This window comes from Lactuca virosa, chromosome 8 (assembly GCF_052849685.1).
Source record: "Lactuca virosa cultivar CGN04683 chromosome 8, Lactuca_virosa_CGN04683_v6, whole genome shotgun sequence".
Taxonomy (NCBI): Eukaryota; Viridiplantae; Streptophyta; class Magnoliopsida; order Asterales; family Asteraceae; genus Lactuca; species Lactuca virosa.
Window position 1 is genome coordinate 329,339,054 of NC_136433.1, and position 27,307 is coordinate 329,366,360.

At 37.6% G+C, this 27,307-nt stretch overlaps 1 long non-coding RNA gene across 7 annotated transcripts; it reads right to left on the reverse strand.

Annotated features, from left to right (window-relative positions):
- Positions 1–1,022: 1,022 nt before the first annotated feature.
- LOC145132500 (uncharacterized) lies at positions 1,023–4,380 on the reverse strand. Of its 7 annotated transcripts, none has more exons than XR_013718099.1 (11): positions 3,922–4,380; positions 3,749–3,815; positions 3,318–3,633; positions 2,989–3,100; positions 2,744–2,905; positions 2,569–2,666; positions 2,204–2,473; positions 1,776–1,840; positions 1,554–1,625; positions 1,327–1,410; positions 1,023–1,247 (listed from the first exon to the last, which is right to left on the reverse strand). It is a non-coding gene; the product is annotated as an uncharacterized LOC145132500 (long non-coding RNA). The 7 variants fall into 7 exon arrangements; XR_013718102.1 differs by having other exon boundaries at positions 2,569–2,614; positions 3,749–3,778; positions 3,922–4,379; XR_013718100.1 differs by having other exon boundaries at positions 2,569–2,614; positions 3,318–3,592; positions 3,922–4,379.
- Positions 4,381–27,307: the final 22,927 nt, after the last annotated feature.

The following is a 27,307-nucleotide window of genomic DNA, read 5'->3' on the forward strand; positions in this document are numbered from 1 at the left end:
CCAGACTATCCTCATACTTCCATTTTGTTGCGATTTTGATTCAAAATAATTATCTTGAAGTTGATTTTAATTTGTAAATTTTTATAAACTTTATATAATTGTGTGTTATTTATATTAATTTTCTATATATACATGCCCCATAAGTATAGATGTTCAAAATCAGATACCCAAAATTTTCGGATAGTGAATTTCGATATCCGAACCCGTCCGAAATTCCGAATACAAATTCGGATACTACATTGGGTATCCAAATTTATTTTGGAAATCCAATTACACAATCTAAACAATAAGCCACATTTATTAATAATAATAATATCAATAAAAAGAGTTCACTTATTTAGTAAAGCATTATAATCAATAAAAACAAAATAGATATATAGGAAACAATTCGATAAACGTTTTGTGCCTTTGCGGATTATGTCTACTGCCATTGTAAATTAACCATATGAACAATGACCGATTATATTTAGGAGCTTTATAGTACTCAACATTATTAGATCAATTATGTAAGTCGGTAGTTTAGAGTCTCCATAGTCTACATTCTTCATGCTAATCTTGTGTAAAATAAAAAAAAATGCAAATCAAAATGAACACAATAGACACCTAACATCTACATCTACATATCATCATATCATATAATATCATATCATACTATATTATAAATGAAGCATTTTCCTTTCACCACATTCATTTGAAACTCCCATGCATTTTTCCTTTCATCACATTCATTTGAAACTCCCATGACTTTCCAATTTCTTTCTAATAATAATTATAATTGGTTAATAAGGTTAAATAAATATCAAACGTAAAGTGTAATCATATATAAACTAAATTTCGGTATTAAAAGAATATCTTTACTTCTACTTATAAAGTTATGTTTTTTTAACTTTTAACATATTATACATAACTAGATGGGAATCATGTGCGCCCGTTGGCTCTGATTCATATTTTTTTTTTGTTCTTTCAGGTATGTACTGCAACATACCATTATATTGATGAAGATATATTTAACATACAGGAGATTTTTGGATAGGTCTTATATAGAAATTTAGGAATGGAAGTAGTTGAACGCAACATATCAAAAGATTATAAAACAAACAAACATATTACACGTACGGATGTTTGTCTTCAGGGAGGTTTTTGATATCTTTTTTCAGATTGTTGATAAGTTCGTCATATTTGTTTTCCATTTCCTGCATGGCCTTCAGCATTTTTGAAGTCTCGTAGTTGTTATCGAACACCAGCTTCTGCATAAAGAAATGAAAGCATATTGCAATAAATGTAATAAACAAATAAACAAAAGTACGTTGCTATTTTTTGACTTACAGTAGAGCTCCATTGCATCGAATTTATGTCCATATCATGAGCTTTTTCCTTCTTGAGGAGCAAGTTATACAAAGCACCATCCACCTCAACAACCAAAAATCAATCCCATTATGTAACCCATACACAGTACACAGTTTTAATATATGGTTATTTTTATTCAACAAAATACATAACAGGAAATCAGTTTTTTTTTTTTTAAAAAAGGAAAAGAAATCATCTTATCTTACCAAGATGCATTGCCATCACCAGATGGCGAACTTATAATATCCACATCCTACACCTTAATGGTAAGATCATCACTGCAAATGTCACCAAAACTAATTTTAAATTATTTTAAATAATTATATTAGTAATCAAATATTACTATACGTGCATGTAAAATCATTGTAATTATTAATTCATTAAATTTTAGCATTCCCGAAAATGTTAACAGAAAGAGTGTTGGATACCTGTTTGATTCGCCTAAAGGCTGCACACAACGCCAATCATCACTATGACCATCATCTGCCCAAACCTGAAAATAAAAACATAATAGAATATGGTGTACAATTTGATACATTATAACAACTCCATTCGTTGGCAAATCATTTAAAAAGTAATCACAAATGTAAAAGATTCAATGAAAATACATCTTTAAAAATAGTTTTCTTTTTTGCTTACATACCCATGTCTTATTTTCCAGGACTCGACTAATTCACTCTTCAAGTGACAAGATAAAATTCAAAGTACATTGGTAGTTGGTGTTTCTTTTTTGAAAAAAAAAACAAATTTAAGAAAACCGGGGAAAACTGTTAATTGAAAATACAGTGCTATTTACTGCACTTATAATCAAGAAATGGAAAATGAACCAAATTGGAAAAAATAATAAAAGACTTACTTTAACACAGCAGATCCGATGCTTTCACACAAATGTGCATATGCTAATTCAAATGGAAGTTGAAGGCATATAATACTCAAAATAATAATTGCATCATTTCTAAATCTCATCATACGCCCAAACCATTCTTCTCTTTGAAAATTTTCATTTTCTTTTCCTTTATTTTCACCCTATTTTCTAGCTGAAGCTGCTGATGGATAAAAGGAACTCCACTCTGTGTCCATGTGTTTGTAAGCAGACTCTGAGCCAACTGAATGACTAATTTGCCACCTATAAAATTAGGAAACAAAAAGATTTAAGAATTATGTAAAATATATTATTTTATTATCTAAAACTAAAACATATTGATGTTAAATATAAATTACCTGGCTAAAAGGGTAGAGTTTTTTCGGCTTCAACTTTTAAATCTTTCTGTCATAGATCACATTCAACAAAGAAATGATGAATGAAACAATAACATCCCCTGAGATTATTTCCTCTGAATATTACTAAAAAAAGAGCAATATTCATAAACAATTTCCAAGAATTTAATTCATTTACCTCTGGATAGTACTGGAGACCATAAAAGCTGTTGGTGGGAATCTTTGATCCCAAAATTGAAAGCAAGTGATAAATATAATCTTTCCATGCTTCTGTTGATGACCTTCTAATCTTCACAGCCACCATTTTTCCATCAGGAAACATCCTTTTATTTGTTTAAACCTAGAAAAAAGTTGATAATAAGATGACTGATGTTACCAAAGGAAGAACACCTTTAATGATGAGGTTGAGATTTGAAGATGAACCTTCTAATTCCTCAAATGAATGTGCCCAAATACTCTTCAAGTTGTTGCCGTAAAGCAGCTTCCATAGCATCAATGCCTGAGCAGGTCTATCTCCTTGAGAAGTCACACAATTCTGTTTAAATTTTCATGTATTTAGAAACGATTACTTTCAAGAAGCACATACAAAAAGTCCCTAACTCGTGGGATATGAACTCAAAAGCCCTACAGTACCAGTTTTTTGAAGAAAAAAAAATTAAGGAAAAGATAGATGTATACATACTTCGAAAGCCGAAATAAAAAATATTAGTACTGGTGAAGAAGAAAGGAGAAGACGGTAGGTGAAGGTTTACCCAATAGCAGAACCTGAATAATACATTTTCTACTGAATTGTGTTCAGTTTTCGCTACCCTCCATCTCCAATCAGAAGCGCTGAGAGGGGTTTAAGCCCTGAAATTGAGAGCAACGGTGATGCTTAGGGCTAGAATTCGTTGCTTGCGTACAGGGGCGCATAGGGCTTAAAGAACAGTAACGTTGAAAACGTTATGAACTCATGGTCCATGGTTGCATCGGTGGTGATAACGGCGTGGAGGGTTTCTAGATGGCTGACTTCAAAGTCACTTCCATTCTGTTCCCAAACAGCAGTGGCGGCATCAAAACTTGCAGTTGCTAAATATTTACCGGATGGTGACCAAGCACACGATTTACCAGATGGCGACAACACATTCAAAGTCACTTCAACGAATCGAATATCAATTGTAAAACAGAGTGATATTTGACTAACCTCTTTCAATGACAACTGCAAATCTGCAACCTGGAAAATGAGATGTCATATACAGTCCGTCCTTTACCTATTTCAACAAAAATCCAATAAAAACCTTAAAAAAATCATAAATAACATGTTAGCTAAAATATTTGGTGATGAAAACATAAAAAAGGAAGACATGAAAACCCCACCATGAAAGAAACGTATTGATGTTTCTCAAATCTTGTAAAGAAGATGGTGGCAGGAATAGAAAAACCTAATTTGAGGTCTAGGATTCTCAGTTTCTAGTATGTCGATTCACAATCAGCATCACAGAGCGTAATCACGGCAACCGAAATCAAAGGACATATCCGGTTCTACACCAACCCTCGCTGAATAGAACCCAAAAAGAAGCATCTCTGTCGGTGGCGGCAGAATCAATGGTACCAGTGATGATATGAGTGATGGTCGGTGATATTGGTGCTGGAAAATCGAAATCAGAGGAAAAATCAGAGAAGAGGGGCGACTCATGGTTCGCAGACGGCTGGTGATGCAAGAAAGGAAAACGCCGGAGGCTTTGAGGAAGAGAAGATAACGATGGGTTTTCGTGGAGATAAAGAGAGAAGAAGGATCGTTATCACAAAATTTTCAAGGCGGTCTGTAAAAAAAATATATTAAAAATAAAAGTAGCGGCGAATAGAAAAGAAGCAAATAGTCGGTTGGCCAAATTATTAAATAGCAACTGGTGTGCCAAAAGTAGGGGTGTGGCAAAAGTAGCAAATGAAGGAAAAAGTGTGGCGGAAATGAGAAACGTGAAACTTTCCTGTTCACCATGTTTTTAAGGATTAATAGTATATATAATTTATTAGTTTTAATATATTGTTGAATGTAAACCATTATCATTTTAAAACTACAACTTTAACTTTTGAACAATTTGTATAAAATACTTCAACAATTAATTTAAATATAACATTACAGGGTCAACTTGAATATAAATTTTAGATTAACTTAAACAACCCAAAGAATATTTTGTAAATATTTAAAAATGATAAATTGTAGTGTCTTTCAAATAATGATTATAAGTTGGTTAATAATGTTAAATAAATATCAAACCTAAAGTGTAATCATATATAAACTAAATTTTAATATTAAAATAATATATTTACTTCTACTTATAAATTTTAGTGCAATACATCATTCAATTAAAGTTTCATCCTAGTGTGTTTTGTATTTTTTTTTTTTGAAACCAGCTTTCAAGAGGAAAAAGGACAAGTACTCTCATGGCTATAGAGGTCAGTCAGTTTCTTTCTCCGTTAACATTCATGGTGGATAAAGAAATCTTGAAAAATCCACTTGTAGATTTGGCACTAATTTTGTTTTCATCAACTCATAAATAAACATCATAGTAATTTCAAAAATGATAATTTGTGCTTTAGTAATAAAAATAAACCTTAAAAAACAAAACAAGTTAGATGGTTTTATATAGGGATGAGCAAAGGAACCGAACCGGCCTGACTCGGACCCAACCCGGGAACCGACTTTGGCCGAAACTAAGAACCGAACCGGACCGCCGGTTCTACCGGTTCCGGATTTTGTCGAGTGTTCGATGTTGGAACGGGTCCTCGCGAAATAACAATGTATTTTGATAAACGATGATAGTATCCCTTGTAATACATGGGTGCTGAGAAAAAAAATACAAAATTAAGTATCAATTTATGTTATTATATCAAAATAATAAATATTCTAATAATAATTATAAGTTGGTTAATAAGGTTAAATAAATATCAAACCTAAAGTGTAATCATATATAAACTAAATTTCAATATTAAAATAATATCTTTACTTCTACTTATAAATTTTAGTGGATGCTTTCAAAACATAATTCAATTAAAGTTTCATCCTAGTTTGTTTTATTGATCCATAAAGAGGATTTTATAGTAGTTAAATTTTAGTGGATGCTTTCAAGACATCATTCAATTATAGTTTCATCCTAGTTTGTTTTATTGATCCATAAAGAATAATTACCCAATTACCAAATTATTTCAAACAAGTGTAACATCCCGAGTCTCAGGTATATTATTTAATTAATTTCATTCATTTTGGCAGGGCAACTCGACGAGTTGGGAGCACCAACTCGCCGAGTAGAGAGTGTAATGGTCGTGGAATTCTTAGAGTTACTCGACGAGTTAGAGGTCCCTGACTCGACGAGTAGGAGGTGGGTAAGAAAACCCTAATTTTCAGGGTTTGTGTCCTATTTAAAGGACCTTAAGCCCTCATTTCCGCCTCCCTTATCATCCCAACCCTCTGTGAGAAACCCTAACGTGTGTATCCATTTATGTGAGAGAGAGAGAGAGAGAAGCTAACTTTGGGTGTTTTAGTGCACATTTGGAAGAGGTGTGAAGAGCATCAAGCTTTGGAACGAGAAGAGGCTTGTGGATCAAGTGTTTCTCTGTGCTAGCTTCAATTTGGAGGCGGAGATTAGACTGTTCGAGGGGTACGAGGCTTACTTGCTTACTTACGAGGTGAGTCTTCTCACTATACTTGCCTGAGTGGTAACATTGTGTAACTAGAGGGTCTTGTATGCTTATTTTGAGTTATATGATATCATGCATTATGTCTTTGTGATTTATGATGTGTATTATCCCGAGCTTTATTGAGTTAGGACCGGAGGGTCCAACCCGAGTTGTGGGATTGGAAGGTCTCCACTAAGACACATTGATCGGAGGGTCTTTATCGAGATATAGCCATGAGAGGCTAATGAGATGTGTGTGGTATTTTGGGGAACTCACTAAGCTTTGTGCTTACCGTGTTATATGATATGTGTTCCAGGTACTTCTCAGGATCGCGGGAAGGCGCCGGCTTGATTGTACACACGAGATGGAGTTTATGTTTTGAGGACCTGAATTTTATCAAACAATTTATGAATTTGGGTTTTTGACATTTTGACAATTTGGGGGTTTTTGAGATATGATATTAAGAATTATGTGATTTTGAAAATGAAAATTTTGTTTGAAAATTTATGGTGTTACAAGTTGGTATCAGAGCCTTGGTTTGAGGGATTCAGACGTACCCTCGGGTATGTCTGGACTCAAACTAAAGGCTTGAGACGATTTTTCTGAAAAGAGATGATTTTTCTAAAATTGAGTATGAGTTTTAAAGAGAAAACGAGACGGAGCAGTGTATATAATCAGCCAGAGCCCGAACGGTGATTTCCCAAAATACCATCACTTGCTATGTTACAAGATACTTATGAGACATTACAGTTGCATGCTAGGGGATAGGTTAGGTATTTCATAAATTAGGACTAGAGTTGCCTGATTCATGATGCCTTAGCCTAGGTTATGCTATTGAGTGATCTTCTCTGCTAATTGATCTTAGTAAGGAGAAACATAACAAGAATCTTTAGGGAGAGCTTTGAGCAATATAGGAGAGATACCTAGAAGTGCATTGAGGAATCTACCGAGAGAGTAGTTTGAGATCAGTGAGGGATAGAGTACTATGAATTAGGATCCTAGGATGAGGACTTGGGACGACTGCGGGTTGGTGTGGAAGGTAGTATTGGACCCATAGTACTGAAAGCACCGGATCTGTATGCGACCCAAGTAAGAATCCTTAGGATGCTAAGGAGCATGTAGAGTCGGGTAATCGAGTGTGTGTATGCTTGAGCTAGTCTCTGATGATTTTCGTGTTGTGTTTCAGAGACATTATGGTGGTTACACGCCACAACCGCGGGAGTAGTGGGACCAGTGACGAGGAGATCCGTAGGATCATACATGAGGAGGTGGCCGCAACTATCAGGGAGGCTATACCAGAGATGTGTGGGTCTATTAAGACCATGTTGATTGAGACAGTCAATGAGAGATACGCTGTTGTTACTGAGGCTGCTGCTACTGCAGGCACCGCAGCTTTGGCTACCGCTAGACCACAGGGAGGTGACTCGATGTTGTTCCGAGAGTTCAGCAACACGAAGCCACCAGAGTTTGATGGGATACAGGACCCGATTGTTGCCATGAGATGCATCTATGGCATTGAGGGGTGTTTCTATACGTGTTCATGCCCAGAGCACCTGAGAGTTCGGTATGCGCTGAACCAGCTTCGCTTGGGAGCGGAGAACGGGTGGAAGTTCGTGACTGCTAGCTTTACTCCTGCAGATCATGCTGCAGTGACATGGGAGAGGTTCACACGATTGTTCCGAGATGAGTATGTTCCCCAGGTGGAGAGGGAACGATTAGCCCATGAGTTTATGTCTCTTAAGCAGAAGACAGAAACTGTGACAGAGATTTCGAGGATGTTTCATGAGAGGGCACTATTTTGCCTTGAGCACGTGTCTACTGAGCAGGCACGTGTGAGCCGATATCTAAGCATATTGAGGAGGGATATACGGGAGTTCGTGGCGAACTCGTCATACAAAACATTGGCTGAGCTTCAGAACAATGCCAGGAGGAGGGAGATTGAGCTAAAGCTACAAGCTAGAGAGGAGGGAGAGTCTCAGGGGAGGGACCAGAGACCATTGCAGTCGCAGCCGACGACGAAGCGGGCTAAGGCCGCTGATACGAGAGTTGGGGGCCAGAAGGGCCACACTTGTGGCAAGTGCGGCAAGAGTCATGAGGGATCATGTTGGGCAGGGATTTGCTACAAGTGTGGCAAAGAGGGACATATGGCGAAGGACTGACCCAAGGGATTTTCCGTTTGCTTTCACTGCAACCAGACCGGCCATCGGAAGGCCGAGTGCCCTCATCTCACTCAGGGATCAGCTTAGGGTTCTGCTCCTGCTACTGTACGTGCTAATGATAGTCGGCCGGTGAAGGCCGAGACCCCGAGAGCTCATGGGAGATCTTTTCAGCTGATAGTGGAGGAGGTCCGCTGGTATGTATTTCCTTATTCCTGTTATTTTGAGATTTGTTATTGCTTATACTGTGTTATATATAGGTACTTTTCTTGTGGGTTTTGTGCCTGCTTTTGTGTTATTTGACTCGGGTGCGAGTCGATCCTTCGTATCTTTGTCTTTTAGTCATCACATTAGCGTCAGACGTGAGGAGTTGACTCGGCCTCTAAGGGTTTCTATAGCCGACGAGCATGCGGTTTTTGCCACTGATGTGTTCCAGGGGTGCGTATTAGAGATTTTTGGTGTTGAGTTCCTGATAGATCTGGTGCCGATAGCGATGGGTGATGTATGTGTCATAGTGGGCATGGATTGGTTGAGCCGGTTTGGAGCTGTGATTTACTGTGAGCGTAAGATGGTGACCATACTAGACCCTAGTGGGGGAGTACTTACAGTGCATGGCGAGGGGACCAGATCTGGGTCAGCTTTCTGTTCTGCTGCCAGGGCGAGACAGAGTTTACGGCAGGGATGCATGGGCTTTTTAGCATATGTGATGGATACGAGGGTTGCCATTGAGAGGCCAAGTTCTATCTCTGAGGTTCCGATAGTGTGCGAGTTCCTGGATGTTTTTCCCAACGAGTTACCGGGTGTGCCTCTCGAGAGGCAGGTGGAATTCCGGATCGATTTGATTCCGGGTGTCGCACCTATTGCCAAGGCACCTTATCGCCTTGCGCCGCCCGAGATGCAGGAGTTATCCTCGCAGCTTCAGGAGCTGCTGGGGAAGGGATTTATCAGACCGAGTAGCTCACCATGGGGAGCGCCGATCCTTTTTGTCAAGAAAAAGGATGGTTCACACCGGATGTGCATCGACTACCGGGAGTTGAACAAGCTGACGGTCAAGAACCGATATCCACTACCGAGGATCGACGATTTATTCGATCAATTACAGGCGGCGTCTTGGTTTTCTAAGATTGATTTGATATTTGGGTATCATCAGATGAGAGTTTGTCAGGAGGATATCCAGAAGACGGCCTTTAGGACTCGTTAAGGGCACTACGAGTTTGTGGTGATGCCTTTCGGGCTCACCAACGCACCGAAAACGTTCATGGATCTCATGAACCGGGTGTGCAGGCCCATGTTGGACAGGTCGGTGATCGTGTTCATCGACGACATTTTGGTGTACTTGAGGTGCAGAAAGCAGCACAAGGAGCATCTACGGGAGATTCTTGGGGTATTGAGGACGGAGAAGCTTTATGCCAAATTCTCTAAGTGTGATTTCTGGTTATGAGAGGTCCAATTCATAGGATATCTCGTTAACCAGAATGGGATTTTGGTCGACCCGGCCAAAATCGAGGCAGTTATGCAATGGGAGGTGCCGAGATCCCCATCCGAGATCAGGAGTTTTCTTAGCCTGGCAGGTTACTACCGGAGATTTATCAGGGATTTCTCCAAGATTGTCGTTCCCCTTACCAGACTGACTAGGAAGGGTGTTACTTTTTCTTGAGGGCTCGAGCAGCAGGCCTCGTTCGAGACTCTTCGCCAGAGATTGTGCGAAGCTCCAGTGTTGGCCCTTCCCGAGGGAGTGGAGGACTTCGTAGTTTACTATGATGCATCTATATCAGGGGTGCGTGTTGTGTTGATGCAGAGGGGACATGTGATTGCATATGCATCAAGGAAGTTGAAGCCTCATGAGACGAGGTATCCCGCCCATGATTTGGAGTTGGGGGCGGTGGTGTTCGTCCTCAAGATTTGGCGCCACTATCTTTATGGTGTCCGGTGCACCATATATACGGACCATAAGAGCCTGAAGTACCTTATGGATCAACCTAATCTGAATATGAGACAGAGGAGGTGGTTGGATGTGGTGAAAGACTACGACTGTGGGATCTTGTATCACCCTGGCAAGGCTAATGTGGTAGCCGATGCTCTGAGTCGCAGGGCAGTGAGTGCTCCGATCCGAGACGTGTGCATGAGGATGACGGTGATGACTCCAGTCTTAGATACCATTCGAGAGGCCTAGGTGGAGGCCATGAGACCAGAGAACAGTAAGAGAGAGCGGGAGATTGGGCAGTTTTCTGAGTTTGAGACTAATGGTCGAGGGCTTATGACCTTCCATGGGCTGATATGGGTGCCATATATAGGTGGAGCTCGACGTATTTTGATGGAGGAGGCCCATCGGTCGAGATTCTGAATCCATACGAGGGCCACCAAGATGTATTTGGACTTGAAAAGGGGTTATTGGTGGCCCTGTATGAAGAGAGATGTGGCTTGGGTAGTCGAGAGGTGCTTGACCTGTCGCCAGTTCAAGGCGGAGCATTAGTGTCCTCATGGCAAGTTACAGCCCTTAGAGGTTCCCCAGTGGAAGTGGGAGCAGATTTCTATGGATTTTATCACCAAATTACCGAGGACCGCACGAGGCGTTGATGCGATATAGGTGATTGTAGAGCGGTTGACGAAGAGTGCTCACTTTCTGGTGATTAGTGAAAGCTCTTCTGCTGAGAAATTAGCGGAGATCTACGTTCGAGAGGTGGTGACACGACATGGGGTGCCAACATTGATAGTGTCAGATCGAGATGTACGATTTACTTCCAGGTTCTGGAAGAAATTTCAGAGGAGTTGGGTACCCGGCTTCACTTCAGTACAACCTATCACCCACAGACAGACGGGCAGAGTGAGCGGACGATTCAGACGCTCGAGGACATGCTGCGTGCATGTGTTATGGACTTTGGTGGAAGTTGGGATACATATTTTCCCTTCGCTGAGTTTTCATACAACAACAACCATCACTCCAGTATCAGTATTCCTCCCTTCGAGCTTTTGTACGGGAGGAGATACTGAACTCCCATTTGTTGGGGAGAGGTACGGCAGAGGGTGATGGGGAGCACTAAGATAGTGCTCAAGACGACTGAGAAGATTCAATAGGTCAGACAGAGGTTACTAACAGCCCAGAGTCGTCAGAAAAGTTACGCAGACTGGCGATGATCCGAAATGGAGTTCCAGATCGGAGATTTTGTCCTCCTGAAGGTATCCCCATGGAAAGGGGTGATCCGATTCAGGAAACGGGGAAAGTTGGGTCCTAGATATATCGGTCCATTCAGAGTGATCGCTCGCGTGGGGAAGGTGGCTTATCGTTTAGAGTTGCCTACAGAGTTGAGCCAGATTCATGACACATTCCACGTATCCCAGCTGAGTAAATGTGTAGCCGATGAGACAACCGTGGTCCCTTTAGATGGCATTCAGGTTGATGAAAGCCTGAATTACATTGAGAGACCGATAGCGATCGTGGATAGGAATGTGAAAGTCTTGAGGAACAAAGAGGTGCCCTTGGTTTAGGTTTAGTGGCAGCATCTGAAAGGATCCGAGTGGACTTGGGAGCCGGAGTCCGAGATGCGAGAGCTGTACCCCGAGTTGTTTCCGGAGGATTACTTCGAGGGTGAAGTCTGATTCTCGTGGGGGATAATTGTAACATCCCGAGTCACAGGTATATTATTTAAATAATTTCATTCATTTTGGTAGGGCAACTCGACGAGTTGGGAGCACCAACTCACCGAGTAGAGAGTGTAATGGTCGCAGGATTCTTAGAGTTACTCGACGAGTCGGAGGACCCCGACTCGACGACTAGGAGCTGGGTGAGAAAACCCTAATTTTCAGGGTTTGTGTCCTATTTAAAGGACCTTAAGCCCTCATTTCCGCCTCCCTGATCATCCCAACCCTCTGTGAGAAACCCTAACCGTGTGGTAACATTGTGTGACCGGAGGGTCTTGTATGCTTATTTTGAGTTATGTGTTATCATGCATTATGTCTTTGTGATTTATGATGTGTATTATCCTGAGCTTTATTGAGTTAGGACTGGAGGGTCCAACCCGAGTTGTGGGATTGGAAGGTCTCCACTAAGACACATTGACCGGAGGTTCTTTATTGAGAAATAGCCATGAGAGGCTAATGATATGTGTGTGACATTTTGGGGAACTCACTAAGCTTTGTGCTTACCGTGTTATGTGATATGTGTTTCAGGTACTTCTCAGGATCGCGGGAAGGCGTCGGCTTGATTGTACACACGAGATGGAGTTTATGTTTTAAAGATCCTGGATTTTATCAAACAATTTATGAATTTGGGTTTTTGACATTTGACAATTTGGGGGTTTTTGAGATATGATATTGAGAATTATGTGATTTTGAAAATTAAAATTTTGTTTGAAAATTTACGGTGTTACAACAAGGCTATGATCCATATTTCACTCCATGATGTAAAATGGATTAGCCGAAAATCGCACCGAGAATCTATTTAGGTAGACAAACGATTTTCAATCTCAATCTTTATGAGATTCCTAGATATTTTGAGATTTACTGACACTATGTCAATATCATGTTAATCTCTTCTTATACTCATTTAACATTCATGACTGGATTAGTCGAGGATCATGAATTCAAATGGTGAGTTGACCATGCAAAGTTACATGATATTCGACTCAAGTAACGCTTGATAATCGTAATTACCATATCCATTACTTCGAGCACTCTAATTTGATGTGCCGGTAAACCACCCACACACAATGCCAAAAAGAAAGACACGACAAGGCGTAATTTCCATGGGAAACATCATATTCACATTTTTTATATAAAACGAGATTTCGTTTTAATACTTATAATGTTAATACTTTTAACAAACCAAAAGTCCTATCAAACCCTTTCAGTAACTCTACACACAAAACACAAGATAGCGGTGAGGGTGGTGACAATAAATGCCAATTTAAAGTCGGCCTCATTAGGAATCGAAGAGACCTCCTTAAACCTTAGTGTTGAAACTATGTGAGCCGAGTCGTGGTGAGATTGACAATGCTTTTTAAAAATGTGAGGACGCAATGTTCATATATATATATATATATATATATATATATATATATATATATATATATATATATATATATATATATATACACACACACACACAATTTTACCATATATATAGCGTTATTTAAACCATTTAAATTTTAAATTTTATTCATTCTAATTGTACATGCGAGGACGCAATGTGAATAATTAATACATTCAGTCAATATGTAATTCTTTGACTTTTAATTAATTAATTAAACAATTAATCGACTAATTAAACCAATAAGCATAATGTTTTCCAACTTTAGTAAAATTAATAGATTTGCATGTTGAACTAAATCGAGATATATAACTTAAGGGGCAAGAAACGAGGCAACAAGTATTAAAAAATAAAAATTGTGAACAGTGTCACCACCACGTGGCAAGAAAGTCACCATGTCGTGGTGAGATACAAAAAACACATTTCTGTTCAGACACTCCACATCGTGGAGGAGGACCTCCCACGTTGTGGCGATAAAACGGATTCATACAAAATCGATTTTTCAAAAGTTTAGTTTCTACAAACAATTAAAAAAACTTTTAACATTTAGAAACTAGATTATATCTAAGCATACAAACTCAATTAAACCTACAAGAACGAAAAAGCTAGAGTGCAATAGACGTGTACAGACCACTCTGATACCACTGATGGTTTTAAGGATCATAAAAACAACATTAATGGGACAGCGGAATCAACAATTTTAATCCTCAACAAGTCCAAAATTTGGATATCTATACAACCTATCTAAAGAAACTTGATTATACAAGAAAAGATACCTTTTACGGTTTGTCAAAACCGTAATAGATCTTGAATTTGTTGATGAAAGCTAAGAGTCCAACGTAGAACTCCTCTTTTGTAGTCGCACCCAAGGCAATCAGATCAACAACATTTGACAACAACCAATCCATTGAACACCTTGAACGAGGATCACAAATCCTGAATCTGTTGAACCAACATTGCTATGTCGTGGGGCAAGAAGCCACCATGACGTGGGAACTGGGATTTGGTGGTTTCGAGAATGAAGAGGTAGGACCAAATTTTCTCTAGGGTTTTGAGATTTCTCATCATATATTCCATCCATAAGTCCTCTCTATTTATAGAGAAGGATATAAAACCCTACAAGATAATTATTTAGTCAGCTAATAATTATCCATATAAATGATAATTATCTAAATGCTTAATTATCGTATTTTATCCTCGAGAAGATTCTAGAGCTTATAGATTTCATTTAATTAATTAAATACTATTAATTAACATATCAAGTCCCTATATTTTTTCCATTTTAATTTATGTGTGTAACCCAAAAGGACCCTACTATTAATAGTAATATTACCAATTGTTCTAATGTGTTAAGACTATGGGCACTGTTCTCCATTAGTATTCTTTATCGTTCCTACATGAAATGCCTTACCGCATATTGTACTCATCTCAACTTATTATCATATCCTAGTATAAGCGTTATATACTCTTGCGCTTCATCACAACTTAGGTCAACCATTTCTCCTAGCCTTTCTCATAATCATTTGGCACTCGTCTTATGACTCATCCTCCAGTCACGAGTCTAAATACTCATAGAAATTATCATTATCATTGCTACCATCAACATCTTTATCATTATTATATTCAATATGGACTAAAACTCAGTAAGTCCTTCAAATAATGGATATCGACTAGACAATCAGCAGTTTGGTCCATTATAGATCATATCTTAAATATTATTACTTGTTTCTCAATAACTTCACGAGTTCGAAACTCATGTAAATCGATCTCAATAACATTAATCTATACGATACACGCAATGTGGTTAATCTACTCATATATCTATAAATCACTCAAATCGCTCGGATCAAACACTTAGATCAGTATTAATCACTCAAATCTATAAATTACTCAAATTAATCACTCATATCAATTACTTTGACCAATATTAATCACTCAGATCTATTACTCGAATTACTCATATCAATCGGATCAATCACTCGAATCAGTAGCATCCACTCTGATCAGTTACTCGTATCAGTATCATTTACTCAGATCAATAGCTCAAATCAATCACTCCGATTAATATCAATCACTCGAATCAATCTGAATCCCTCAAATCATCAGATCAATTACTCAAATTGATCAGATCAGCTACTCAGATCAATCAGATCACTGAGATCAATTGCTCAAATTACTGAGATCAATATATACAATCTAAGTGATCATCATATAATACATTTCCCAATGATAAGATTACCATATTCCCGTATGATTAAGCCTCGTCACCTCTCGGAGACTTAACCACATATCTATTAATGATCAACATAAGGATGTCATATTAGGATTACGCCTCATTACCTTTCAGAAACCTATCCATACATCTCATGATTAAGGGTCATCACCTCTCAAAGACTTAATCACGCATCTCATAACAATCTCTATAGTGAAAATTTCATGTGATTATACTTTTTCACCTTTTAGAGATCTAACCACATGATCAATCATCATCACCTCTCAGATACTTACTCACACATCTCATCAAAATTAGATTAGCACGAACATATACATATCCCGTAGTAATCATTAGGAAAATGTTCTCTTACGATTCGATCTCCTTATCTCTCGTTGATCCAATCATATTATTACTCATCATTTCTTATCAGATTAATATCTTTCACACGAGTAACCAAATCACCTCTCATGGGTCTTAATTCATAAGTCTCATATCAAATGATTAGATCGCCTCCCATAAATCAAACATGTAAGTCTTATATACATCTTCTCCATGAAAATTTCATGATCTCAATCAAAAGCTCTCGTTACTGATTCTCATTATATCTATGTATCTCTCGGATCTAACCGTATCTTATCTCAATAAAAAACTTCTCTTTATAGTTTCTTATATCATCTCAACATAGGAGTTATATAATTACTCTAATTTATACTCTCATACTTTGTATACCCTTTGCATTTATTCTATTAATGCCACTCAATTTACATTTACATGTACTCTAACTCATTTTCCATTAAGCATTGTGTCATGGCAAACTTCTCGTCACGTCATGGTCTATAATCATATAGTAATCTACTTTCAGTTCACGTCGCGGAAAACTCTGTCACATCGTCGTAGCTCTAAGTACGTTACCTCATATAAGTTATGGTATTATCTCCACCATATCGTGGCCCAGTCACGTCGTGGTCCTCACTCTTGCCATGTTGTGTTCTCTACATATAAGTTATATCACCCTACTTAATAGTCGTGTAGTGGTCACTCTTTGTTCGCGTCTTGGTTTGCAAAATACATTGCAATCTATCGATCTAACTGAATCTCATATTTCTAATCATTGTGTCGCATTTCTCTAGTCGCCATGCCTCGTATTTTGCCGCGGATCTCACAATCATACAACGTAGCTCCCTCCGTAATGTTGCACGACATTATTTATTGGAAAATAATATATATATATATATATATATATATATATATATATATATATATATATATATCAAAATTCAATAAATATCAAATAATTTATCTAACTCATAAGCATTAGATTAGATCAATTATCATTTCTACTCCATGGTTTAAGTTCATAAATCCCCTATAAGAACCTGATTTACTTAAAACACAAATCTGATACCAACTTGTAATGCCCAAATTTTCTTATCAGGAATAGCCCAAAAAATATCTTTATCATTTAAAATTTTACAAAAATAATCTTGGTGTACACTGGTACTCTGGAATTCAAGTAGTTACCACAAGGATCGTATTGGCCTCAAGTACAGGATTGAGTCGGTCGTCACAGTTATCTACCTACAACAAATCTCATACTTGAACCTATATATCCTATACAATCATATATCTCCTTAGTTATAAACTCCTGAAAATGACTCCGGAGCAGCATCTCCGATCACATGTGCCAAAATCTCTCAAATAACACGAAAATGCATGTATTTATACTCTGGAGTGCGCCACCTCATGGACATAAGCAAACCACATCGTGGTGATCAAGTAAACTCTAGTTTTTCCATGTGTCGTACTCTTCTGTAATGTGTCTCGGTGACTCACCTCATACCACATCGTGATACATATATTACCACGTCGTGGTGATCGAATAAACTATATCTCGCCACGTGTCGCTCGCTGGTTGATATGTGTATTGAATACTCACTCATTGCCATGTCGTGGCAAGTATACCACCACGTCGTGGTGGTCAAGAGTTTGATTGTTGACTTGACTTCCGTTGATTTTCTCAAAATAGTAACGTACTTTCATCTAAATCTTTAAATGGTCAAAACTTTCCCGTACTAACTCCGTTTTTGATGATCTTTATATCCATGGAATCGTCTCAGCAAGATCTACAACTCTCCTTAATATATTTTTCTAAATATAACTTCTTAATTTAGACCACCTATATGCTTTATTTCATATATTCGTCTCAAACCAATCTACATCTCTTGAAACAATACTTGTTACGAGAAACAAGTGTTACAGTCATAAATAACTTTTATTCAAATTGTGTTTGAGTCAAAAGTGTTTGCCTGTAGAACTTATTATTTAGAAAACATTAGTATTTAATTTATAATTCTATTAAAAGATTTAGTCCTCTAAAACAGAATTTAATCATTTCAGAATATGAAAGTGATCTTTATGAAAAACGATTAAGTAAATAATCAATCATCTATTAGATTAACTAAGACACACACACACACACACACACACACACACACACACACATATATATATATATATATATATATAGGTTTAGGTTCTATGGAAAACAAAAAACCCTAAAAATCATAAAAATGCATAAAAAAAATACTTAGAGATCACGAAACTTTTTTTTTGAATTTTTTTTATAAAAAATCGCAGCTTTTTATTAAAATTCGCTGAAAAAAAATAAAATATCAATTTTTTTTTTGTTACAAAAAAAAAAAAAAATTCCAAAATTTTTTTCAGCGAATTTCTTTAAAATCCTGCGATTTTTTCATAAAAAATGTCAAAAAAAAGTTGTGTGATCTCTAGGTATTTTTTATGCATTTTTATGATTTTTAGGGTTTTTTTAGGGTTTTTTTGTTTTCCAAATAACCCTTCCCTATGTATGTATATATATATATATATATATATATATATATATATAATGCTAAATTTAAAACATACATTGTTCTAAAACAAACATTGTTTTACAATACAAGTACTTTATGTTTTAAGCATAAATAATAAACTAAACTTTGAGAGTGAAGTTCCAACTTGCTTGTGCTCAACTGCTTACTCTTCTTGAATATTTACAAATATTAGACTAACACTAAGTATCAAGTACTTGAGTGTTAAATGAAAAGTATAAGTTCTATCTAGTAGATACTTGAATGACTAGTCTGGCATATCCTACTCAGATAAGCGGGATAGTTCCTCTTCCATTGTCCTATTTCTCTACAGTAGAAACAAGATTCATATCTATGGGTATTTCTAGATTTATTGGGCCTAAAGGTATCATTTCTTTTAACTATGGGCCTTTTAGAGCACACATGGTGAATGTAACGTCCTGAAAATCATGACATAAATTTTTTTGTTTATAGATTAATAAATCGTTAATACATATTTTTCCCATAAAACCAAGGTAACCAAGATTTAGCAAAACATTATCAAATCAGAGTTATTCACATAATACGGAAACATCTGGTGTGTGCTCTGTAATCATCCCGAGCTCTTCCATTTGAAAACCGTAGTATCTGAAACATAACTGAAAACCGTAAGCACAAAGCTTAGTGAGTTCCCCAAAATACCACATAACATATAACCTCAGAATATCATGCATCATACATATAGTTGCCATGGGCTACCCCTATGGTCTTTACCTGGAATGCCATGGTCTTATATCCATGTGCCATAGGATCCTCCATGGTCTTTGAATGCCATGGGCTTCCCCCATGGTCTGATATCCAAGTGTCATGGGCTCCTCCCATGGTCTTGACCTGAAATGTCATGGGATCCCCCATGGTCTGATATCCAAGTGTCATGGGCTACCCCATGGTCTTTCATGAAAGCATCACAGAGACAACTAGCATTCCACATAACAAGTATTGGGCCGACATTCGTGCCTTCGACTGTTGTGAATTATGAGCTTTGGTTTGGCTTGTGCAATTAAAGAACACACAATGAACATGATGATTTCGGTGTTTAAGAAATGTATTCGAATATGTATGGTGTTACAAAAATGGATCTAGATCTAAATCTACATAAATAAACACACACTTACACACTCAACTTTTACACCTCTCAAGCACACCTCTACATGTGGAATGAACCCACCTTATATAGAGGTGTTTACATGTCTCTCTCTCACTCTCTATCTCATGAGTCAAAAGGATAAAGCACCACATGCAAGTGGGTCTACAAAAGTCAAACCATTTACAAAGTCATACATGGATAACTTTGTACCCCAACATTCTCCCCCTCAAAGTTAGGAATGGATGACCCGCTTCAAATCTTCCAAACTCGAGTAACTACGTGATTCAAGCCTCAAGGGTGACACATGTCGAAATGAACTTCAAATCTTCAATTCTTCCATGATTCTTCAATTTGGGCTCTAGGATGTGAGACCATACGAACCGAGCATCAACGAATGATTAAGAGCTTCTCAAACTCCAAATAATCACCCAAAAGTTGAGCATAAAAACACATCCTAAAAATCTTCAATAAATCCAAACCCATCTCGAACCGAAATCACTTCCGAACTTCCAATCGAATCATTTCATAAACTTCCAATATTCGAGGTCACTTCTGTCTTCAAGTCCGCGTAATATGAAAAATTCAACTTTCGAATTTCCATATAAATTTCTCCCCCTTTTTATAATCGAAATTTGATTATAAAACCAACAAGGATAGAGAATGTGCTCTATTCGGAATTTTTCTTGTCAAAACTCCCCCTTAACATGTGGCATAAACTTTTTGCTTCAATCCGGAAAATCCAAAAAATCTTCAATTTTTAGCTTCGTTCACGGACCGCCTTTGACAAAATTTCTCAAATTTGGGTAGAAATTGTCAATTTCAAAATTCTGCAGTGAGCCGGTGCGCCCAAAACAGCGAAAAATGCGAAACTCTCCCCCTTTTTCAAAGCTGGGTAGAAAGCATCAATTCGCATAAAATGCAGGGGCCTAAAATGCATATTCTTCAATTTCTCAGCAAAATCAGTCCATTTTCGAATTTGGGCAAAAACTGCCAAACTTTCGAAACTTCAGGGACTGACTTCGAAATTCTGCAATCTTCTTTAATACTGTCGAAATTAGGTCCAAATTTCGAATGTGGGCAAAAGGTGTCAAACTTTTGAAAGTGCAGACACTAATTTCGAAAATTCTGCCTTATTACTTCCAATCTTACGAAACTACCCCAAATTGTCGAAATTTTGTAAAATGTGTCAAACTTTCGAAACAACAGGGACCATTTTCGAAACTTCTATGCTTTCTTCTCGAAAATTTTGCAACACCGTTTTAACGAAACTTTCAATGAAATGACTAAAATTACAAACTTTCGTTAGTCCCGGTATCACCAAATCTTTCCATTCGTTATTTCACAAACCCAAATTTTCGTTAGTTGATACCCAATTCTCACAGACAAAACTTTCGAATCTTAATAACCCAAATCCAATCTTTCGAAATCAAATCCCAATTTCGAATTGATTGCACAATCAGTCGACATAAACACTCTGTACACATCGAACTGTTCTAATCCAATCAAGCCATATGTTCGTCTTCAAGAAATCCTTCGCATTACAGAGCCATCGACATCGACATCAATACTTTGACTTCCAAAATCAACATCAAAATTTCGTTACTAAATATTCAAGGCTTCGAAACGTAACAATCAACTCTTCTTTGCAAAAGACGTCAACTATCAATTAGGCATCCAAAACCTTCGAAATTTGTTCAAACTTATCAATCGACATCACAAATCAATTGCAAAACGAAGACCCAAACTGCATACTGATTTCGATCTCAAAAACGACCAAACTAAAGTTAAGCTCAATGGTGACCCCTGATATCGATATCAATTAAACCGATTTCAACTCCAGCAATCAAAATACGTTTGATTTCGATCGACACCAAGTAATACCAAACGAAATCTACTCTAAAATCAATGACTTCTACTGCTCGACACATGAAATCTGTTCTTGATGTACACAACAACAGTCGAAATCAAGTATCCAGATGCAAGAGATTTTAAAAAAAATGAGACTACAAACACGTTTTAAGTTCGATCCCAATCAATTTCAAATTGAAATGAACTTCAGTTTCGGTTTTGATTTCCAAATAGAACTCAAATCTCTTCTTTCAGTTAATGCTCGAATTCCAATCAAGATCAAGAGTCAAATTTTGACTTTCAATCTCATTCATACTTCCGATTTCAAATAGATGACTGGAGTGAGAAGTAAGATATCATGAAACAAATGTACTAGATCAATTTTGAACATTCAAGATAGGGTTTGGGCTTAAATCGTTATACAACAAATCAGAATTGTTTGGGCTCTATTTTCATATTGATGAACATTAACGAGTTCTTTTGATTTGGGCTCAATCATTTGAATAAAAATAATGATCTATTGGGCTAAATCAAATGTAATTGATCACAACGAATTATGACATAAAACGAACTAACAATCGCAATTTGAGAATCAAATCGAACAAACAAATATGGGATTGGATCGGACCTTGATCAACAAAAAATTATTGGATCACAACAAATGAGTTTTTCAAAAAAAAATTGATCCAACGAGTCAAAATGATCAAAAATCAAGAACGTAACACACAATTTAACAAGATTAAGAGAGATCATAGAGAGAGACTCACCATAAATACTCCAATTGTGAAAATTTTAGCCAAACCGAGAATCGTTCTTCAAAAAATCATGTTGATCTTTGAAGACCCGCTCTGATACCAATTGTTGTGAATGATGAGATTTGGTTTGGCTTGCGGAATTAAAGAAGACACAATGAACATGGTGATTTCGGTGTTTAAGAAATGTATTCGAATATGTATGGTGTTACAAAAACGGATCTAGATCTAAATCTACATAAATAACACACACTTACACACTCAACTTTTACACCTCTCAAGAACACCTCTACATGTGGAATGAACCCACCTTATATAGAGGTGTTTACATGTCTCTCTCTCACTCTCTATCTCATGAGTCAAAAGGCTAAAGCACCACATGCAAGTGTGTGACAACCCGAAATTTCTATCTTGTACAACCGTTCAATTCAATCAAATTCAGACTCGTTTCTGTTATCTTTTAGCATTGTTTAGAGTCTGTTTGAGTGTTCTAAGCCTAGTACCTTCAATGTTAGGGTTTACAAATGTGTTCCTTAAGTTCAACACTTATCAAAAGGGCCAAACACTCCTTCATGAGGAGTGTACGGCCGTACACATGGGTGTACGGCCGTACACCCCCCCTCCTGGCCGTACACTCTCACATATATATGTGGGACTTAGCCATTTTTAATCACTTTTCACTCCTTCAAGCTAAGAACTCGATTCTCTCTCAACTATCATCAACTTTCATCATCTAGATCTTCAAAAATGTAAGAAATCCTTCCATGTCTTTGTGATTATCCTTCTTGATATTGAATCACCCTTTGATTTCATCCATGAAATTACTCTTTTTGGGTAGATCTTCAAGTGTTCATCACTTTCATGCATTCGACATCAAATGCATGAAAACAATGAGTGTACGGCCGTACACCTTCATATGGCCGTACACCCCTTGTGTAGTGCATATTTGGCCTCAAACTCATGTTATACTCCAACACAAGATCATGGACATTTAGAGGATGCTAGATAGAGCCTTAGACATCTTTTTGGACATGATCTTCATGGAGTGTATGGCCGTACACTCCATGGCCGTACACACCAGGCCGCACACACAAGTGGTCGTACACCCTCTTGGCCGTACACACTCTAGTGTGACCATACACCCATTTTATGCTATCCTTTGTACTTCTAACACTTCAATCTAAGTGGTTCCTATTTCCTAGGGTGGTTTCCTTTCATAATTAGTTGTATAAACACTAGTTATATACATATATGTGTGTCATTATAAGCTTATTAGGATCCGTTGTGCTCAAGTCTTCACTTCACACTTACCATCCTACAACCGATCTTTCATTCGTATCACTCAATGCAGGTGATTAATAACTATCAAACATATAGAGTTATTATACTTCAAGCTGTGTTTTCAAACAAATTGCTTCAAATAGTTTTACAAACTCTTTTATATGCAAAACTCTTTATCAAACTCTTTTGAACTGATATTTTGTCAAAATCATGTCTATATAGATATAGTTATATAAGTAGGATTAAAAGGACTTAGGACTGATAACTCGCCTTATTTCATGTTCCTTGTTTGGTTGTGGACTTAGGGTATCGGTTGTTTGTCCGAATGTCGTTTGAATCTTAGTTATACATATTATGTGTATGTATATGGATATCAAAGTTCTTCTTTCAGTTCAATACCTTTGAGTAGCAAAGGTGTACAAACATGTTCAATCATACAAACAACATTACTAGTAAACTATAATAGGTATAGTTTAGGAAGTCACTACTACTATTTCTAGAACAATGAAACATACAAGAGTCAGTTCATACATGAGTGAGTTAAAACATACTATAACGAGAAACAATACTCACTATAAAGAGAAACAGATAGAATATACTATACACTAGACAGATAGAACTGTTGGATTAGATGTCTAAGCCCATAACTATTATTGGTATGTACTTGACCCGAGAGTAGCATGGTCCATTTGGGTTGCATATCATCAGGACAATTTGTTAGGATGGATTTTTGAGAGAAGTTTATTTATGGTTTATTAATATATTATAAGTTATAATATATTAATATGAAATCATATGTTTTAATTAGTATTGATCAAGAACTAATTTGGAATTAATTTAGTGATCAAAAGAGACTAATTAAATCTATGGGGATTGATTATGTTAATTAGTTATATTTATATGTGTTGGGCTTATGATCCATGTTGGACTAACTTTATGTATGGATACATAAAGAGTTGGGCCACATGAACCATGGATCATAAGACCCATGGGTATGGATTTGGGTTATATCCATGACCCTAGAAATCCCACATATAAATACATACTTCATTGCCCAAAATAACCACCGGAGTGTTCTTGGAGTTCATGGTGGTTTTGGATGCATGGAGATTCTCTCTCAAGTTCATCTTTTGTCCATGGTGTGTTGTGATTCCACTTGAGGCTTCCACACTATTGGGGCTAACCTCTTAAGGCTAGATACATCAAGACTTCAAGCTCCACCATAAGGTATGTTATCCTAACTAGATTCTATGACAATTGTATGCTAGTTATAGGTTTAATACCTTGGAAACACCATTGCATGTATAATTAGTGAAAACATAGATCCAAGGTATTTAGGGTTGCATGAACACCTTAGGAGTGTTAGAATGCTCAAAACCTATCAAGAACATACTATACACTAGACAGAGAGAGTTTATACTTTTAAATAATAAAATATTTAACCAAAGTATACATGCCTGCATTCATACTAAAATCAGTGTCACTAGGACATAACAAAAGTATTACGATTGTTGGACAACACAAGTAGGCTTGGGGACGTATAATCAGATCTGGGAGTGATATAGCCTGATCAACTATATCTCTCCGAGAAGTGATTAGCATGTGTCTAGGAATGTTTGTGGTGTGGCAACAAGTCTAAAAACTTACCAACACTACTACAATGAAAACATTAGAACATAACATAAACTTAAAATACTATAGGAGTATTTTGTGTTGCTATAATTACTTATGTGCAAACTAAAAAGGTCTTTACTAGTATGTCAATAGTTGCTGAGTGGATACACTAAGGTTATACGTGACTAAGGTGTCATAGACTTAGAATATGTGATCTTTGCTTTACTTCATGTTCCTTGTTTGGTTGTGGACTTAGAGTTAGGATCACTTATTCGAAGGTCTATCCTATTTTGGTTACATATGACTGGTACGTACTACGCAAATGTTGGAGTAGCTGGTAAGATTCATCTTATAATCATTTTAATTAGTACGGCTATTAACTATTTCTTTTACCCCTTTTCTCGCTTAGATAACATGGCTGGATTCAACCTCCCCGACGACCCGTACTTCCCCAACCAAGGCAATGGTGGATGGCTCGATGACGAGCCAGAACAGAATCATGTGATTCCGTTGGACGATGACTTCGCAAAGAACTTCCTGGAGGATTCTGACTCCGAGCAAGAAGTCAATAATCTACCTCTGGAAGCTCTAATCCCCAATCCTAACCCTCGTCCGACTTTTCAAGGCCCGACGCCTCTGTGGGCGGAACAGTTGGGAACCTAGAGTCAAGAACAGGGTCAACCAATGTCATACAATGGAGACCGAAGCTTCTACAAGCTGAGCGAGGGAGGCTCAGCGGACAGGATCCTGCCTATTCTGGTCCGCAGGGTTGCTCGTAATGAAGAGCAGGGTAGGGCAGCCATCAACCGGGTCATGCAGGTTGATGCCAATGCGGGACTCAATACTGTCCGCATTCGTCGACTGGAAGATGCTCGTGAGAGAACTGCGAGAGACAATGAGTCTCTACTGCAGGAACTGGCTGCAACTCGGGCTGAAGTCATAGAGCTCCGAGTACGCCAAAGGGTTTTCGAACGACACCTTCTCGATGTATAGCGTTATCTGGCTGACTTGAGGGTTCGCCCAAGGGGTGCCCGTCGCCAGTAGGAGATTCTCTGCTTATCCTTTCTTTTGGTTTAAGGAATAGCCTTCATAGCTATGCTCTAAGTAGCACTTTTTCCCTGTAAATTTCCTGTTTATCTTAGGACCTTGAACTTTCAGTCTATTAGGTCTTTATGCTGTCAAAATTGTCTTATCCTGGTTTGATGTAAGACCTACTCTTAGGTCATTTTCCCGAACTTGTTACATCTTTAATACTAGTATTATTGACAGATATCTAATCTCGTGGGAAATCTTTGTTCAAATGCTTTCATCTTTCTATTGCTAAGATCTCTAATTCAATCATACTCTCATCTGTTCTGTTGGGCTATGGAGAGTTAGTCCATGACTCACTTTCATCATACTCTTTATTGAATGCTTACCTGTATCTTCATGTGTTTAAACTTATAGCTATTGAATGCTTACCTGTATCTTCATCTGTCAACCTAACGAATTGCTCAACAAGAGCTTTATTAGACCAAGCTTCTCACCCTGGGGAGCACCGGTCTTGTTCATCAAGAAGAAAGACGGATAGTTTCATATGTGCATCGACTACAGAGAGTTGAACAAACTTACCATCAAGAATCATTACCCTCTGCCTCTGCCTCGCATAGACTATTTGTTCGAGCAACTCCATGGGGCGAATTACTTTTCAAAGATAGATCTGAGATCCAGGTATCACCAATTACGAGTGCTAGAGGAGGATGTCCCGAAGACAGCCTTCCGAACTCGTTATGGACACTACGAGTTTGTAGTGATACCATTCGGATTGACCAATGTGCCCGTAATATTCATGGATTTAATGAGTAGGGTTTGCCGTCCTTACTTGGATCAGCTTGTCATTGTATTCATCGATGAGATACTTATCTACTCTCATAGTAAGGAGGAGCATAGTCAACATCTACGTTAGGTCTTAGAAACACTGCGGTCGGAGAAGCTTTATGCGAAGTTCTCTAAATGCGAATTTTGGATTCGAAGAGTCGAATTCTTGGGTCACGTGGTTAGCAAAGAGGGAATTCACGTGGACACTTTCCAAAATCAAAGCCATTAAGAACTGGTCAGCACCAAAGACGCCTACATAAATTCATCAATTTCTAGGCCTCGCTGGCTACTATCGCAGGTTCATTCAGAACTTCTCTCGGATTGCGAAACCGCTTACAACATT